The 18,528-nt window shown below is 39.5% G+C and overlaps 1 pseudogene across 1 annotated transcript in view; it reads right to left on the bottom strand.

The window, feature by feature from the left end:
* Positions 1–14,754, bottom strand: part of LOC308706408 (PH and SEC7 domain-containing protein 1-like) — a 42,536-nt pseudogene extending 27,782 nt beyond the window's left edge. The window contains exons 1-8 of the transcript in view: positions 14,500–14,754; positions 14,227–14,344; positions 13,414–13,942; positions 12,850–13,296; positions 8,278–8,463; positions 6,636–6,716; positions 5,750–6,033; positions 2,863–2,952 (exon numbers count right to left, since the gene is read on the bottom strand). The product of the transcript in view is annotated as a PH and SEC7 domain-containing protein 1-like (transcript). The remainder of the gene's footprint in view (positions 1–2,862; positions 2,953–5,749; positions 6,034–6,635; positions 6,717–8,277; positions 8,464–12,849; positions 13,297–13,413; positions 13,943–14,226; positions 14,345–14,499) is intronic.
* Positions 14,755–18,528: the final 3,774 nt, after the last annotated feature.

The raw sequence follows: 18,528 nt of genomic DNA, 5'->3' as shown, positions 1-18,528 counted from the left end.
TCTTTGAAAGTTGCTCATCCAATCAGATTTCAGAGCCAAAACAATCCATTTTATAATAAACAATAACCCTGTGCATGCAGTAATTTAGCACCCCACAATAACAGCTTTGCTTTATATGACAATGTGTGAGTGAGATGTGCTTATATAAGCTGCCCCGCTCAGCTGTTGAGTTTAAATGAGAGAAAGAGAACGAGTAGGAGGAAAGAATGTGAGAACTGATGTTGCGAGGGACAGAGAAAAGGATCGCCGGAGGGAAGGAAAACTAAGAGAGAGAGAGAGAGAGAGAGAGAGAGAGAGAGAGAGAGAGAGAGAGAGAGAGAGAGAGAGAGAGAGAGAGAGAGAGAGAGAGAGAGAGAGAGAGAGAGAGAGAGAGAGAGAGAGAGAGAGAGAGAGAGAGAGAGAGAGAGAGAAAGTGAGGTCGTCATAAGAGCTATAGAGACTGTTGTAAAGCACTTGGCATGAACAGAAAGATCACAGACTGTCAAACTGCTTCTATCCCAGCGAGGAGTCAGTGTTTTCATCAAGAAGATGAAGACTAAAACACAAGCAGCTCCTCAGATAAACCTCAATGCTGTGGCTTTATAAGAGCACTGAGATTTCAAAGCACTCACGCCATGAAAAACAGGATTTTCTCGGCTTTTCTACGGACACAATGTGATGCAGCTTCGCAAACGAGGCCATTATTGAAGGATGGGTCACTGCAAACCAGACTGGAACCGACACAAACCCACTATTGTTCAGAACAGCATACTGTCATAGTTCTCTTTCTAGTTCTGAGTGTTGTATAATGTGCGTAGTATAAATCTGTTCTCTATTTTGCAAAATGCACAACGACCTTTCACTACCTATGTGAAAAATACACCAAATGTGATGATTATTAACATTTTATTCTTGATTCATTATTTCGTCTGACTGACAGCTGTTTAATCCGAAAAATTAAATATAAATGTGAAATACTGGACGATGGTAGATAAAAACATACAACTTCATGAGGTCACATGACATTGGGATCATTACTGCTATCTTTCACATAATAGTGGTCAAAAATATTAGTCAGTATGCAGTAAAAAGTAGGGCTGGGTATTGACAAAAATTTCACAATTCGATTCGATTACGATTCACAAGCTTGCAATTTGATTCGATTACGATTTCGATTCGATTCGATTCAATATTGATTATTTTGGATATCAGGTACAATACATTGCAAATTTTCTCAAGGAAAACAAATCTAACTATTATTGTAAACTATGGGAGTCAGTGTAGCTATACTAGTGTACTATAATATTGAAGGTAAAAATTAACTGATTTGTATACAAACACTTAAAATACACTTTTATTTATTTTTATAATAATAAAGTTATATGAGATTATATAAAAATTTAAATGGTGGCTGTCATAAAAAACTTTCCAGATTTATTCAAACATGCATTAAATATTGAAGAACATTAAGAATTATAATGAATATGTAATATGGTGCATATATTTAATCAAATGCTCCTCTCTAGAGTTATTTTTTCTCGCTGACTAACGAGTTTATGGTCACTGGATATGGTTTTTTCTGAGGTAAATGTGACGTCACATGACATTGTTTACTGATGTCTTTCCACGGTTGAAACACTGATCGAGCGATTCCATGTCACATGATACGGATTTCGATAAGTTGTACTCTATCTTTTAACACACTTTCAGATGCTCATTCATGTTTATTTCGCGCTGTAACTGGTGTTATTAAGGCAGAAGAGAAGATCATGTGCGTGCCAGAGCGATCTCACGCCACAGCGCCAAAATGGTAATTATGTTTTTGAATTTCGTAAGAAAATGGACGTAATTTGAAATCTGAGACCTTGTTTCATATCAGTAATGCAATAACAAAGCACAAAGATTATTGCGATTTATTGGATGGGATGCGCGCAACAATGTTCCATTCATTCATCAACTGAAAACAGGATGACTAATCGATATTTTTTACCCAGCCCTAGTAAAAAGACCACAGGCTGACATTATGCAAATTTGTTACATTGTTACATATGTATGTTACGGAAGTGAGACTGGAATTACTGAAGACTGGTTTCAGCAGTTCAGAATCAATTATTTCTCTTAGGAGACAATCACTTTACTTGTCGTGCACTTTGATCTTAAACACTTTGCAGAGCTTTTACAATCATAAACAGTTATATTACACACTGCATGAAAGGTAATATTCAAAAAAGCATAATAGGGGCATTTTAAACGACTGTAGTTCTTAATTGCCTTTTCTTTTCTTAAAAAGCTAGTTAAATGAGAAACCTTCCCATATAGTTGAATCTCACTGAATCCAAATGAGATTTTTTCGTCTTGGCCTCTTCAAATGATCATTTAAATGAAGTGGCCATCATCAGAGTCCAGCTGCCAGATAACACACAGCCCAAAACGAATCTAACCCTCGTTTAGCTCATTAGAATTAACTCAAGAACTAATCTGATCAGCTTCAGAATGTGCCTGCAGGGTTAATGAATGGAAGAAAAACATCCCCAGTTTCCTACCAATGACATTACAGCACTAATCTAATAATATAAACCAATAAATGACCTACTAAAGAGTCATCGCTTCCCACCGGGACACAGATCTCTCCTGCTTCAAATAACAAACAGCAGCGCTGAACGCTATAGCACTGCTGTCACACGCTTGCACAGGTGTTTACACAATCAACCTGTGCCAACACACACACACACACACACACACGCATACGCACATCTATTAAACTTGCACATCCTCCAACAACTTCACTGTGGATGATTTACCATCAATAACACAATAATGCAAACAGTGCGGTTTCAAAATGCAGTTTAGTAAGAGATATGTATGTAATATACAGCGCATTACCTTGAGGAGGTCTTTAGGAAAATCATTGCCACTGTTTAGTCCTTCCAGATTCCCGATGAACTGAGAGCAGGACATTCGCTTGCCGACGTTCTGACAACAGAAGAGATCAACACAAACCTGATAAATGAGCACAACTGCATTATGAAAAAACATTATAACTGACTGATTTTACACGTTTTACACATGTCAGAGTCAGGCATTTTATCTATCTATCGATCGATCGATCGATAGATCGATAGATAGATAGTATGCATATAAACATATATACTATATAAAGTATATAGCACATAATTTATCACTTTCTTATTATTTATTTATTTTTTGCAGATTTTTCTTTTTAAATCTGGGCAGGATGATTTCCAGTAATGTTTAGGAGTAATAAGAATGAGATTTTTTTTACATTTTGGCAATAATAAATTGGGGGAAATGTCAGAATACAGAAAAACTTAGTGAAAATCCCCCAAAGTATATATGTATGTCCCAATAAAGTGTAGTATGCATAGATGTGTATGTAGGCATATTTTTACGTGTGTGTGTGTGTATGTACTCTGTGTGTATGTGTAATATATATATAGTTCTTTCCTTTGATTTTGATATAAAAATATGTCTAGGACATTTCTATTATGCATTTATAGGTACTCAGAAAAAGTTTGCACATTTGCAATTTATTTTCAGATGAGATGTCAGAGTCAGGCATTTTAACAGACCACTTTTACCCCTCTTAAAGTCAATATGGGATGTCCTACATTCAAGCTGCGAGTGTGTGATTGAGGCTTGTAATATATGAATGTCTGGAGCTGTAGAGAGGGTCTGGAATACATAATCTGATATTGTGGACAGAAGAGCAGAGTTTCATCACAGGAAAGCTGAAATCGCTCTATTCTCATCAGGACCATAAACCTGTTACCATGGCGACAGTGAGTCTGGCCTATAACAGGCGTTATGTGTTCACTGACAGCCCTAAACCCTTCAACAAAGGCACAGGAGCCATGCTAAATATCCCCTCGAGCAGGAACTGATGCAGACCGACAGCAGTGATTGACAGATCACAGTTCCCTCTGGACATCATCACTCTGCCTTTTCCAGTGCAGCCTTCCATTAAACGCAGGGGGTTTATTTTATTATGTGCTTTTTCACAAACTGAGATAGGGGGTCAAAAGTATAGTTTGTAATCAAAATATATACAGAGCTGTTTAATCATGACTTCAAGCCAGAAGGCTACTAATCTCAGAATTTCAAATGGATTTTTAGATTAGCGGTTAAAGAGGACATATCATGACAATCGGACTTTTTCCGTGTGTAAGTGCTATAATCGGGTCCCGGTGCATCTACCAACCCAGAAAATGTGAAAAGTGAACACCCAGTAACTTTGTTTTGGTGAGCCTTTCTCTGCAAGCATGTCAAAAAATAAGCCGATCAGATTTCGCTCCCCTTCTGACGTAGGAAGAGGATCTTATTATAATATTACCGGCCCTTCATCTGCACGTTTACACCCACAACGCCCCCATTTGATTTTCACAAGTGACAACAGTGTAACCAGTTCTAACGCAATGGCAAAAGTTCGAGCAAAGCATGCAAACTGTTCTGTCGTTGCAGCACAGACGAGCACAGAACACTATTTGATCAAAACATGTCACATCTGTCTTATAAAGACCTCAGGGAACTGTGTAGACTTGTGTAAAAGTTAAACATGTCGATGAGATGAATCAAATCCACAACAACTACATAAATGTATCCACTAACTATTCAGAAACGTCCAGGTGCGTCTAAAAATTGCAACCTCTTCTGAGTCTCTCTGTAAAGCTGCACTCACTACTGGTTATTTCTGAGATTTTGGATGAGTGAGATTATTTGCGTGTTTTGTTATTGTATCCAAAGCTCGTGTAAAGGCTCCGCCCTCTTCTGAACGGAGGCGGAGCAGAAGCTCATTTGCATTTAAAGGAACACACACAAAAACGGCAGGTTTTTGCTCACACCCAAAAAGGGGCAAATTTGACAAGCTATAATAAATGATCTGGGGGGTGTTTTGAGCTGAAATTTCACAGACACATTCAGGGGACACCATAGATTTATATTACATCTTGTGAAAAACGGCATAATTTTAACTCTACAATATAAATTACACACATTAAACATACATTTTGAAACATTTTAAAACCTTAAGTGCACCATAAGGACTTAAACTACCACAAGGATGTAATTTTATGTGCTTTAAGAATCAGACAATCATATTAGTCCTTATAAACCTACTTTGTAGGAACTCATTTCCTTAAGGCCCTGAAATCACAGAACGAACTGTTGTGAAGCAAGTTCAAACTAAATTAGGCCAAAGCAAAGTTTTGGGATTTCGAAACAGCTTGCCAAAGCGAACTTTCAGGAAACGGTTCACTCTGGCTGGTAACATCTACGAACTTCCATTGGCCCGTGGTGATGATGTAATAGGTGGGTGTGGCTCTGAGGCTCCGCCTTTTTTGACACGGAAATCTTCTCCAGTTCATTTCTTCTGATCAGTCCCTCGAGGTCGGACGTTTTAGTTATGCGTTTATTTTGTTATCGAGTGGAAAGTGCGCACATATTTATACATTCATCTAAACATCGCTCTCAGCAGTGTGGACGGCGTATGGATGTTTGTAAATGGTTTATCGCTGCTCAGGTATTTCAAACTTCTTTCCACCCATAAGCGAAGAACCGAGAAAGTTGTAAAAAAGCATAATAGGTCCTCCTTAAAATGGAGGTCTCAGACTTCTGAAACCCAATGAATGTCCTTTAAATTGTGGAAACTCTGTGACTCTGCTGCACTGTTGTTGAGACGGAAGATTTTCACCCTCCATTACACTTGTCTGTATGGTGAAGTAATAATAAAGTGTTCATCCATGCGTTTACTCACGTGGCCGTGCAGGTCTGTGTTGAGCAGCATAAGAGCACAGATCAGCGTGTGGACACCGTCTGCGAGACAGAACATACACAACATCATATACACTCACGTATGGTCTTTTTATCATATGTAACACATAGAGAGGTAGAGGTACAGTAGAGAGAGAGATAGATAGATATTTACCTTCAGATAGTGTGAGGGATGAATTGCACTGCTGATATCGATGGGAAAAGTGAGCTAAGATTCGTTCTCTCTCCTGCGTCTCGCCCGTCAGTGCAAACTCTATTAGAAATGCCCTGAAATAAACAAACAAGAATAAACCAATGCCCAGAGATAAACACAAGCTGATAAACAAAATATTATAACCCTCTGTCATAAATAGAATTGATATAATCCAAAATTAAATGTATAGATACAATTATACAGGAGTACAGTATTTTTAAATTGACTTCAAATCCCACACATACATGCATATCCATTATATATATATATATATATTTTACCAGTATATATAGTTTGTGTGTATATGTACATGCACACACACACATACATTAACATAATACTACATATACACACATATATTATATAAATAAATACAAACTTTTATTTTATAACCGATTAAATTGCGATTAAGCACTAACACACACACACACACACACACACACACACACACACACACACGCACACATATAACTCTAACATAACATGATTTATTACTAGTATTTATTAATATTCCATACTACATCTCTCTCTCTCTCTCTCTCTCTCTCTCTCTCTCTCTCTCTCTCTCAGTGTGTGTGTATTATAATACAAAATTAAATGTATATATATATATATATATATGAGTCCAGTATTCTTCAGGTGAATTATTTACCACTTGCATATTTAATGTGCTGACCTTAGCGCTTGGTCCAAAGTCATTCCTGTAAAATTGAAGTAGTGCAGATATTCCTCTGCTACCATGCGACTGAAGTCATTGCTAAAAAGGAGTCAGATATAAGAAAGACAATCAAAGAAGATGACAATGCAAGAACAAACAAGGGAGACGTGGGACGCAGGGTGACAGACGTGTCCGAGGCCTGTCAAAGATGCATCGTGGAGGAACATTCCCATGGTGCACCTGTCAGAGAGAGAAAAGCTCTTAAAGTACAGATGCTCTGAGCAATACAGGCAAAACCAGAGAATAAAAGCAGCATGAAAACCTGCTTTATATAACACTAACACTCCAGCAGAGACCTGCGCAGGACAGAGAGAGATGGAGAAGTCACAAGGTCACAGGAAACACAGTGAAGATGAGCAAACTTACTGAGGATTGATTTTAAAGTTAACATGAAATTAAACTGAACTCCATTTGCTTTCTTGTTCCTGGTTTTATTGTGTACAATTCAAAAGTGTACAATATCTCTCTTTTTTTTTTAAAACTCTCATTCAGAATTTAATAATAATGGAAACAAGTGAATGTGATTTTGCCAAGTAAGACATGTTCCTGGATCAACATCTTTGTGGAACCTGGAACAACATTCCAATCAACCAATCAGATTTGAGGGACAAGCTTACAGTTTATGTCAAGTTTAGGCTTACATCAGTGTTATTCACCTGTCATTTCCCTATGATTTTAGGCATAACTTAGGGGTAGAGTTATGGGGATAGGATAGGACTAAATTTTCAGACAGGAATGTTGTTCCAGGATCAACAAAATATGTTGATCCAGGAACATGTCTTACTTGGCAAAATCATGGTAACCAATGGAAATAACATCACAGCATTTATTTCCATCAAGAGCATACACCATCAAATCATCATCATTATTCCATCAAATAATCGATACAAATACTCTTTTGTTCCGAGCGCAATCAGACTATTAAATAAGTCTTAAAGGTATTTATTAAGGTTTTTATATATATATGTTTTTTTTTTTTTTTTTTTATATATCTTAGGTATTCTTTATATTTTTTCTGAAATCTGTAATATGTGTTGTTATTTATTACCATGATGTACTGTATGTGTCAGTTTGTTGTCTGTTTGCCTGTGCTGCAACCAAATTGCCCTAAAGGGATCTTAATAAAGCTTGACTTGAGGTGCATCTTTTTTGTCAAGATCTTGTATTGACAATACAAGAGTCAAGTCTCCTCCAGCACAACCCAAAGACTTTCAATGAATTTAAGGTCTGGACTCATAAGTGCAAATTCATGTGTGAAAATGATTCTTCAAGCTCCTCCCGACCATTCTTTCTCAATTTGAGCCTGATGAACCTTGACTTTGTCATCCTATGGTCATGATGTGTTTTCCTACATGGTTGTTTAAGAAATGAAAAGCTACACACTCACTCATCAATTAGGGTTAGAAGAACTCTTGCCAAACATGTTAGAAACATAATAATCACTGCAATAATGATCCAAACATAGACAAATTTGATTTATTTTTTGGCCGGGTGTGTGTGTGTGTGTGTGTGTATCAAGAAAACACTGATGTGTCATGCACCTGAAGGGAACATTCAGGACATCCTGTACGAGCATGAGAATCGAAGAAGATTTACTTACTTTTTACCCAAATGACGTGCAACGTCACACTTCCTGAAGCCGTCGAGTTTGAAGAGGCGTTTGGCCAGACGTTTGGCCGCTTCCAGGTCGGCACGGTTGCTGAGAGTGTCATTACTCCCTAAACCCAAACGCTCACTCAGTTCCTGATCCAACTCCGGGTCTGCGGCGAAGCGAGGAGATTTCTCTCTGAACAAATACAAGAACATCACAAGTGACCTGTGACCTCTGATCGCTGAGCAGGGAAACATGCTTTTACAAAACTCAAATCCTGAACTAAATTTCCTCACTGAAAACAATAGATTTATTTTTGTTGTTGTGGTATTATTTAAAGTAAATACCATGGTGTATGAATATGGTAATCTTTCAGTATCATATCATTCACTACACCATCACAGAACCACTGCACCACTTCAGTACTTGTGATGAAAACAGAAATATAATAGACTAAGAAACACTATTTCATGCTAAACCTTGGAACTTTCCTATAAGAAGCTCAAAAGCCATTACAAGATATACAAAAGGTTCTGACAAACCTCTTCCGTGTTACAATTTTCCACATTTTTAAATAATATGATCACAAATAAAAGTGTGGGAATTATATAGTGACCAAAAAACAAATGTTCTTCAGTATAGCCGCTGACATTAAACTAAATGACAAAAATATTCAGAAAGCTTCTTGTATTGTTTGAAAGGAGATCACAAGTTAAATCAGGTTGAATTTGCACTAGTAACACTGCCGTTCCTGTAGTATCTGTGGGATTTTGGCATAAACGGTGCTTTCCAAGCCGAATAGCGACAACAAACAGCTTTACATTCAGAAATCATTTTGTAATTCTGTTAAACTGTTATTGTGACCTATTGATCCGATTTCCCCTGGTTTCTCTAAATGAACGTGGGAGGCTGAATGCCAGCAGTCCTCTCTCTTTCTGACCTTCTTATCAATGACTCATGCTAAATCCACACGAAAAACAAACCACGGGCAGAAATGTGTGAAACTCAAATAAAGACGTCTGGAAGCAGTTCTTAAAGAGACAAGCACGACAAATGAGTGGCGACTCCATTTCAGGGTTGTTATTGTTGGTGACAATTTATTTTAAGGTGGCATAGTTAGTACATGTACTTACTATAGTAATAACAGTAAATCATGCATAATTACAAGTAACTAACCCTAAACCAAACCCTAACCACAACCGTAACTCTATAGTAAATATGAATCAGTACTTATTTGAGTAAGTAATGTAACTACGTCACCTTTAAATGAAGTGTAACCAATTAAAATGAAAACAGAAAATATTAAAATCTAACTCAAAAACTATAATTAGTATACGGTATCAATGATAGTAAATAAAATAACACTGCTCCATATTTCTGGATGGATCATCTAAGGGTGAACAAATTGATAGTCAGACATAATTTTAGCCTGAAGAATAAGCACACCATTAGAATTAAATCATCACCACTAACAAAATAGACAAATGCATTAATAAAAATCACTTGGCTGCAGTAAATGCACACAGATCCTCAAATGTGAGTATTGTCTACTCATTTTGGGTTAATGAATACTTTTATATGAAACTCATTAGGACAATGTCTACAACAGGAGTTGAGTGATGATCTGCATCTTTCCCAGCCGCTTGTACTTGTACCTGTTCAGTGTGTGGCAGCGGGTCAGGATGCTTCTCTCCTCCAGCCCAGAGCAATGCCAGCAAAACACCGAGTGCTGGGCTTTTCTTCTCACACCATCTCTGCCAACACACCTCTGTGCCGTGACTCTCTGGATCTGAGCCATGTTTGTGTTAGCGCTCGTCCAGCGAGAAGCTAACATCTCGTCAGGTGTTCGTGGACATCTCCGCTGCCGTTTTAATCTCGGTGTGACTGAATTAATCTGTCGTTTAGTCGTTTATGTCTGTATTCTAATGATCCTGAAATTCCAATCCACCCTTGAACTGTTTAGTACGGCTCACAAACTTGACAGATTATTCCATCCCAATAGGTTTCCCACTGATTACTCTCTCTGTCTCTCTCTCTTTGTAAACTTTGTTGACGCTCCCTAATGGCCTTCTCAGTTCAGTGTGGCATGTAACATCTCTCAGTCTCTCCTCACTTCACACGCACTTTAAAATGTTGTATACATTCATCTCGTTTTATTTCTCACGATTCTCTAGAATAATGATAAGCAAAACACTAATTTGGTCACGAACCGACTGCAGCTGAAGTCGCTCCTCAAGTGAGTGTTTAATCTTTCTCTGTACACACAGTTTAGTAATTTACAGGTGTAACAACAACATTCTGCAACTAAAATCACTTAGATTGAATTATAATTAAGGTTATTCATTCACTTGTGCATTAAAGGTTTGCAGTACAGTTGTGCGGTAAACATAATCAGCAATGCATTGTGGGAAAGCCAGAATAAATCTGATCATACATTCGATAATTACTGCTTCTAAAATCTACAAAAAACTAGTAAAGACAACAAAACTAAGTATATATGAAGAGTTCAGATGCAAAAGTCTCTAAGTGCCATCAGAAATTTTCCTCTAGAATGATCATTTTTATAAAGCTTGTATATTTAAGTTCAGTAATTTCACTTAAATGACAATTAATAGGTCATTTGCATTGCCATTTAAGTGAAATTATTGAACTTAAATATACAAGCTTGATAAAAATGATCATTCTAGAAGAAAATTTCAGATGGCACTTAGAGGCTTTTGCTTCTGAAATATATATATATATATATATATATATATATATATATATAAAAATATACACAATATACACACAATACCAATTTTTCACAATTTTTCAACAAATATTTCAATTTCAAATAAGCACTGTTCTTTTGAACTTTCTATTCGTCAAAGAATCCTGAAAACAATATGTATCATGGTTTCCATAAAAATATGAAGCAGCACAACTGTTTTCAATAATCAGAAATTTTCTTGAGCATCAAATCATCATATTATACTGATTTCTGAAGGATCATGTGACGCTGAAGACTGGAGTAATGATGCTGAACATTCAGCTTTGATCACAGGAATAAATTACATTTTAAAATATCTTAAAATAGAAAACTCTTATTTAAATTTTTATAATATTTCTGTTTTTACTGTATTTTTTTTTCCTTTCAAATACCTGCAGACTTGGTGAGCAGAAAAGACTTTTCAAAAACATCTAAACGACCCCAAACATTTAAATGGTAGTGTATATTCACATGCAAACAGCTTTACGATAAACCTTTTCTCTGTCAAAACGGAAATCAAAAAGGAAAGAGAAAAAGAGAGAGGTTTTCTGTGTCACTGGGCTTTAAGATTGTTTAAACTGCTCTACAATGATGCTACTGTTCCTGCCATGCTGAATGAACGACACACAAACAATTTTAATTGGCATAACAACTGAGCACGCAAATTAGAAGATATCTAAGGATTTGATTGGCAATCCATTATGCAGTGTACATTTTATTACTTAACCTGTTGCATTGGTTCTATTACCAACTTAGGAATTTCAATGCAATATTTTCAGATGAAATGTGCGTGGTTTGATCAATATGAGCACAAGCGATGCTTTTAATTCTAATGGTGAGCTTGGTTGGTTCTAATAGTGACACAAATAGCACTTATGAACGACTGTCGCCACCTAGTGGTCTAGTTGAGCTACTACAGGAGTGATGTGCAGTGCTGCAAGGTGACTCCAAACACACTAAACATTTTACAGCAGATGCTAACTTGTTTTATGAGACAAGAGACATGGCAAATTTAAAATGTATTAGAGTATACATCCTATAAATTAGGATTTATGTAGCAAAATTCAGATTGTGAAAATAAATATAATTTCTCAAACTATTCCCAGCCTCTATGTTTGTCTCAAGGTGATCTATGCGGCAGTTACTTCAGTTCTCTGCCAGCAATCGGCTTTGTCTTTCATCTGTCCTCTCTCTCTCTCTCTCTCTCACACACACACACACACACACACACACACACACACACACACACACACACACACACACACACACACACACACACAGGAAATATTGCTTACAATCCACCTCAAGAAATTCACACCTAGGTATACTGTCAAACCAAACTGAAAATAGAAAGTGTATCACATATGAATTAATATAGGCTTAGAAATTACAAGTGCCTCCTCCCCTCCCAATAATTATACCATTTTAAATTTTAATTTAAATAATATTTTGCCATTAAAAATATATATATTTATGCAATTTTTGTCTTCTTGATTGTAGGTTGAAATATTAGGCATTTAGATTTTTTTTTTGGCACTTTTCCTCAATATTCACCAAGATTCAAGTCATAGTAAATCAAAGTACAGTATGTTTCACTTCAGAAGAGACTGCTGGTTGCAAACTCCATCTGCTGGAGAAACTGAGCCATTGCAAAGACTAAATGAGTATATGAGCAATAATGTATTTGTATCTGTATAACAGGTATGCTCAGAACAGCACACTTCCATACTACTACATTTCCCACAATTTACAGTATACAACCAGAGCACACTACTAAGTTTTCCAACCTAAAACACACAATTCCTCACTTTAGTGATGAAAATGACACAAACCTGGGCAGTGAAAGTGGTGGGTTGATCTGCCAGCTCCGCCCATTGCGATCGTCGGACCCACTGCTGAGGCGTTCACTGGATGGTGCCCGTGTGGCATCGGTGTCACCCGTTATCGTCAGCACAGACTCTGAGAGGCTGGGCATCTCTACGTGAGCCAATGGAGCAAAGCTGAGCTCCACGATTTGCCGCACACTCTGGTAGATCTGACCCTGCACTTGTGGAGTCAGAGTGGGAAGGTCAAAGGTCAGAACAGTTTGAGTACTAGAGGTCAGAGGGTCGAGACTGTCCAGACTACTGTAGGATGTGCCTTTGGCACGATGTGACTCCATGATGTTCTCAAAATGCCTGCTGAATGTGTCTAAACTGTCTCCGGACTTTCTCCGAGGGCCACGGACCAGGATGGGAGATTTCAGAGCTGGGTGGTTGTTAATGAAATGATGTCGGGGCCTAAAAAAAAAAAAAAAAAGATTACCTTGTTATTTCTGATATTCTGCACCAGTAACACATTAAATATTTAAAGTTTCTTGAAAGAAAACATCAGTATGCATGTTTGCCACTTCCCACCTCTTTAGCATAATGCTGTAAAACTCCTCTTCTTCGTATCGCTCCTGATCGGCCAGCAACCTCCTCACATCGCCCTGCATCCTGACAGTGACCCAGCTCGCAACACCCTCCTCTTCCTCCTCTTCCTCCTCCTCCTCCTCCTCCCCATCCTCCTGTCCATCTGTTCTTTCATTCGGCATCTCTCCTAGAGGGCTGCTCCCAGCACAGGAAGTTCCCATGACACTTCGATTACTTCCAAACGCTGAGTCAGCGTCCTCTTGCTCGGCTAACAGCACTTCATCTATATCGGTCTCCCGATAACATCGTAACGGAACGGCGTCCAGATCGGTCTCAGAGTATTTTAAAGTTCGCCGAATTATGCCAGTTTTGGGGGAGGTGCCTGGGGCGGCAGGGGGCGGAGTCACTAGCTCCACCTCCACATGTTGAACGTCATGATTAGCTCTGAGAGCGAGCTCCTCAAGTGGCAGAAAAGAGGGTGGGATTGGGGTGGAAAGACCACTTGGTGGAGCTGTGGAGGTTTCTGGAACATCTAGGTGGATAACATACAATATTCATTCAGCTATGAAGGGAAATAAATCAATCCATTTTGGAGCCATTGATACTGACAATGTTTTGCTGATGACTATTCCAGCTCAGTGATATTGCAGTGTAATCCCACTTTCACATGAGAATGCTCAATGAGTGAGTTACTCAAACACTTGCATATATTGTACTTCAACCATAAAATAATCATGGAAAAAGCAATTAATTGCTTTTTTATGGAATCTAGATGATCTTTAAAAGTGACATTAAAGAGGTCAACAGGCTACTTACTCTTCTCTCGTTCACTGGCAGTGTTTTCTGCTGGAGTGCCAAAAAGAAACTCCCACTTGGCACGAGCAATTTTCTGACAGTGCAGAGATGGACCTGGCACCAAAGAACCACCATCGGACTGTAACATCCACACAAAATAAACACATTCACTTATAATAAAAAGTGAACAGCCTCATTCATGGGAAGAAACTTTAAATTGTCCTTAAACCATTGTAGAATAATTGGTAGAATTAGACCGTTTATGTAAAAATGGTTTTATGAACAATGTCTCACCTGTATTCCTGATGATGGGTGATCTGAATGGTTGCTGTTCTGGCTGGACTCAGGTGAGATGCAATCTCTGTCTCCTAGGCTTCCCGTTACTCCACTGGAGCTCGGGGATGACCCAGCCAAAGCCTGGTGTTCTCCAAACCCCTGTTCATCCTCCCCTCTCTCCCCATCTCCCTCTTCTAATACCACTGGCCCTAGAAGCAAAGCCTGCCTTCTCCTCCATTCTGCCTGTCTCTGTTGCTGCGTTATCCTGGTCATCTCCTCTACTCTTTCCCCTGGGCTGTGGTTTGCTCCACATACTGAATGGCTAACATTCTCCTCTCCCCGTTCTGTGACCTCAACCCTTTTTTTGTACACTGGACTGCTGCTCTTGAGAGTCCCTTCAAGTTTTTCTGTCAAGCTGAACTTCACTTCCTCTTTCTTCGCCTCCTCTATCCACTGTTGTCTAGATGTCCAACTGACTGGAGAATCGTCCACACTCTGACCGATGAACAACCGCCTGGAGATCTCCACGCTTTCTGCAATGACATGGTCATCCCAGTCCTCCTCGTCCAGGAACCAGGGTTCCCCGGAGGTCCACTCCTCTCCAGTGTACTGTGGAGGCTTGTGACGGTGTAAAGTGGGGCTGTTAGAGACCGGCAGGTCAGCCCTAAGCTGACGAGGATCTCGGAGTGGAGAACACACGTCTGCATTGGACAGACTTGGACGAAGAAGACGAGACGGGAGGGCTGGAGAATCAGGGGCTCCCACTGGGACAGAGCAGAAGGAGTGATCGGCCAGGTCATCTCTTAAATCTGAGCTCTTGGTAGCTGTTGCTTCATGCAGGTGCGGAGAAACCCCATTTGTTGTAGGATGGTCTTCATGCACAGGTATGTTCATCTTAACAGCCAAATGCTGCACTGGACTCTGTTGCAAGGTCTCATGCTGGATTTCTCTCGAAGGATACTCATAGTTTGTGCTGCTTAGATTAGATGAACCTCTGAAAACAATGGGAGGAGGAGAACTGCGGACCTCGTTGAAAATAGTTGAAACCTTGGTGGCCTCTTCTGCAATCTTGCGGGCTACCTCAGGACTGTTCAGGGCTGAGGAGTTATTGCTTCCACTAAGCTGGTTCAAACCATGAGTAGGTGTGTTTGTGAGGCTGGTTCTTTGTCCTGACAGAGGCTTGTCTTCAGCCCGGCTTCCCCAACTTTGACTGACTGGTGTGGAACAGTCTTGCTTTAAAGGGGGATTCTGATTGGGGCATCCTTGGGACCTGGAGGTGGATTTCTGCTGGTTGTTATGCCCTGTGTGGGATGAGAAAGCATCTGATGCTGGGCTTTTGGGGACACCACATGCAGCTCCGACCCTGCCTTGGTCAGGATCATGGCGGTAGGCACTGCAGTTTGGCACTGGTGAACCTGCCCAAGACTGGCATCGTGCCCTCTGCCGTTGGTGAAACTCCGGACTCCAGTCTGGGCCACGAGAAAACTTACACCTCAACTGAGGAGAGCCAAACTCCTCCAGGGCTCGCTGTGTTGCTGCTTGACCGACGGGATCCAAAGTGGAGGAACAAAATCCTGGATAACCCATGTGCTGGTGAAATGGACTATTATTGCAGGAAGACTCATTAGGGTGAGACCGCTTTGGATCACTACACCTCTTACGTGGGCATGCAGCTGCCTCCTTTGTTCCACTGGGACTGTTACAAGGACTCTCCACAGTTTTGATGTGGGGCTTCTCAATGTAACTAAAAGTGACCACGGACCTCTGTCCGGGCTCTGGTTTAGAGTCCTGTTGATGACTGCAGACTCGACAAGGCGTCCCCGGACCAGACGTCCGTCCAGAGAATGACAACGAGTGGACATGTTTCAATTGTTTACAGTCAATGTTGTTACTGAAGCCAGAGGACACCTGTTGGAATGGTTCCTGCTGGGGAATGCTGCGTCTTTGAGGGGAATCCAGATAATTGTGTGTGGGCTGTAGTAGGAAGCTTACATTTGGTCTGAATGTGCTGCTGGGAGGTGTGGAAAATCCTGAAGCCACCTGTGCTAATTTGGTCAAAGCCTCAACAGGACCATCTTGCTCCACTGTTGTTTCACAGGAACTACCTTTCTCATCATGCTCTGGTGGGGATCTCACCTCCACATACAAATGCAGGACTTTTCCAGTTTGAGACATGGCGTCATAACAGTACAACACAAAGAGACACTGAGATGAAGACTGAAGAAAAGACAGACAGAGAGAGACAGAGATCCTTTTCCTGTTCTAGTCAGGTTGTGAAATCCTGTGAACGTATTTTTAGTCCATGGAGATGCCGTTCTTCAGATACCCTCCCCTGCCAGACCAGCTACTACAGATGGGGATGGCATGGACCATTGCACCTAAGACATAAGGAAGAAAAGACAATTAATGAATTGCAACCTAAATATATGGATTTTTTTCTCTTTACCACAATTATTGTTGGTTTAGATTTATTAAGATTTATAAAGTGATGGTGAAAGTGACGTGATGGCCAACTATGGTAACCAATACTTAGAATTTGTCCTCTGCATTTAACCCATTCAAGTTAGCGCACACACATTAGGAGTAATGAGTAGTTAACACACACTGGAAAACTGTGGATACACACACCTGGAGAAGTGGGCAGCCCGGGGGAGCGAGAGCCTTGCTCAAAATGCTCCTGCCGGCATTGAGAATTGAACCCACAACCTTCAGGTTAACAGTATGACTCTCTAACCATTAGGCCACGAGTCGACTGCACAATGACTTTAAAGCTTAATGCATAATTTTCTGTAAAGCTTCTTTGAAACAACATGGCTTGTGAAAAGGTTTATACAAACAAAAATGACGACTTAAATATTCTATGTAGTGCACAAATGCCATTATGAATGTCTATGTTGACATTAAATGTTAAAACAGGGTCTGTAAGGACAAATCAAATTGTTCCAACATCTAAAACTTTCTTTCGAAAACGAAACAATGTGGCAGAGAAGTACAGTGCATTTCTCGTCATGACATATCAGTAGAAATCCAATTACAGAGGCAGCGACCCCATTACATCAGCAGTGGTCATCTGACTCATTTTCTCACTGATCATGACATACTCCTCCTATCGTACACCCATCCATTTAGCCTACACTCTATAGTACTAACCAAACAGAGAGAAATGTTCTCCAGCAGAGACTGAACAGAGATTTCCAGGCTGCATTTCACTGTCATATTATTTTTAAATCGACTGATGGTATTTTACCCTTTTTTTGAAAAATCTATTTTTAACAAATCCATTCTGCATAAGAAATGCCAAATTGACCATCTGCATGAAAGGATTGGCTTATTTACTGAAATTAATCCCTTAAAAGCCAACATAGTTGTGCGCACACACACACACACACACACACACACACACACACACACACACACACACACACACACACACACGTTATGTGTTAAACCTCAGTGACTCATACAGTAAACTCCCATTCAGGCCTAAGTATTAGCAATGTGTATAAATAAATGATGATACTGCAAAACTGTAGCTTTTAAACCATGTAAAGCAAAATTTCAAATAAGGGAATAAATACACATGAATTTGGCATTACATAAAGAAATATCTGAATGCCATGATTGACCAATCAGAATCAAGTACACCAGCTTTGACAACTTTGAAAAAAGGGCTAATTCTCCGTCACACAGGCAAGTTCAAATAAGCCATTGTGTATTTTTACTTAGAAATATGAAGCTCCTCTACGGAAGTGCTTCCTGAAGCCTCTGAGACGCCCGGTGATTGATTGAAGTATCTCTCATGTTTCACACACACACACACACACACACACACACACACACACACACACACACACACACACACACACACACACACACACACACTGAAAGTGCAGGTGCATGTCATTGATTTTGCTGTTGCAGCACAAGTGAAGGATAAATGAAAGCAGCTCTCATGTCAACAATTAATCAATGAAACACACATACGCATAAAACCTACACTGACACTGTTTACACCAAGAAAGGGTCTTTATACTAGCAAGCCAGCAC

This window comes from Scardinius erythrophthalmus, assembly GCF_964197995.2.
Source record: "Scardinius erythrophthalmus genome assembly, chromosome: 18".
Taxonomy (NCBI): domain Eukaryota; kingdom Metazoa; phylum Chordata; class Actinopteri; order Cypriniformes; family Leuciscidae; genus Scardinius; species Scardinius erythrophthalmus.
This window is presented reverse-complemented; position numbering and strand designations above follow the sequence as displayed.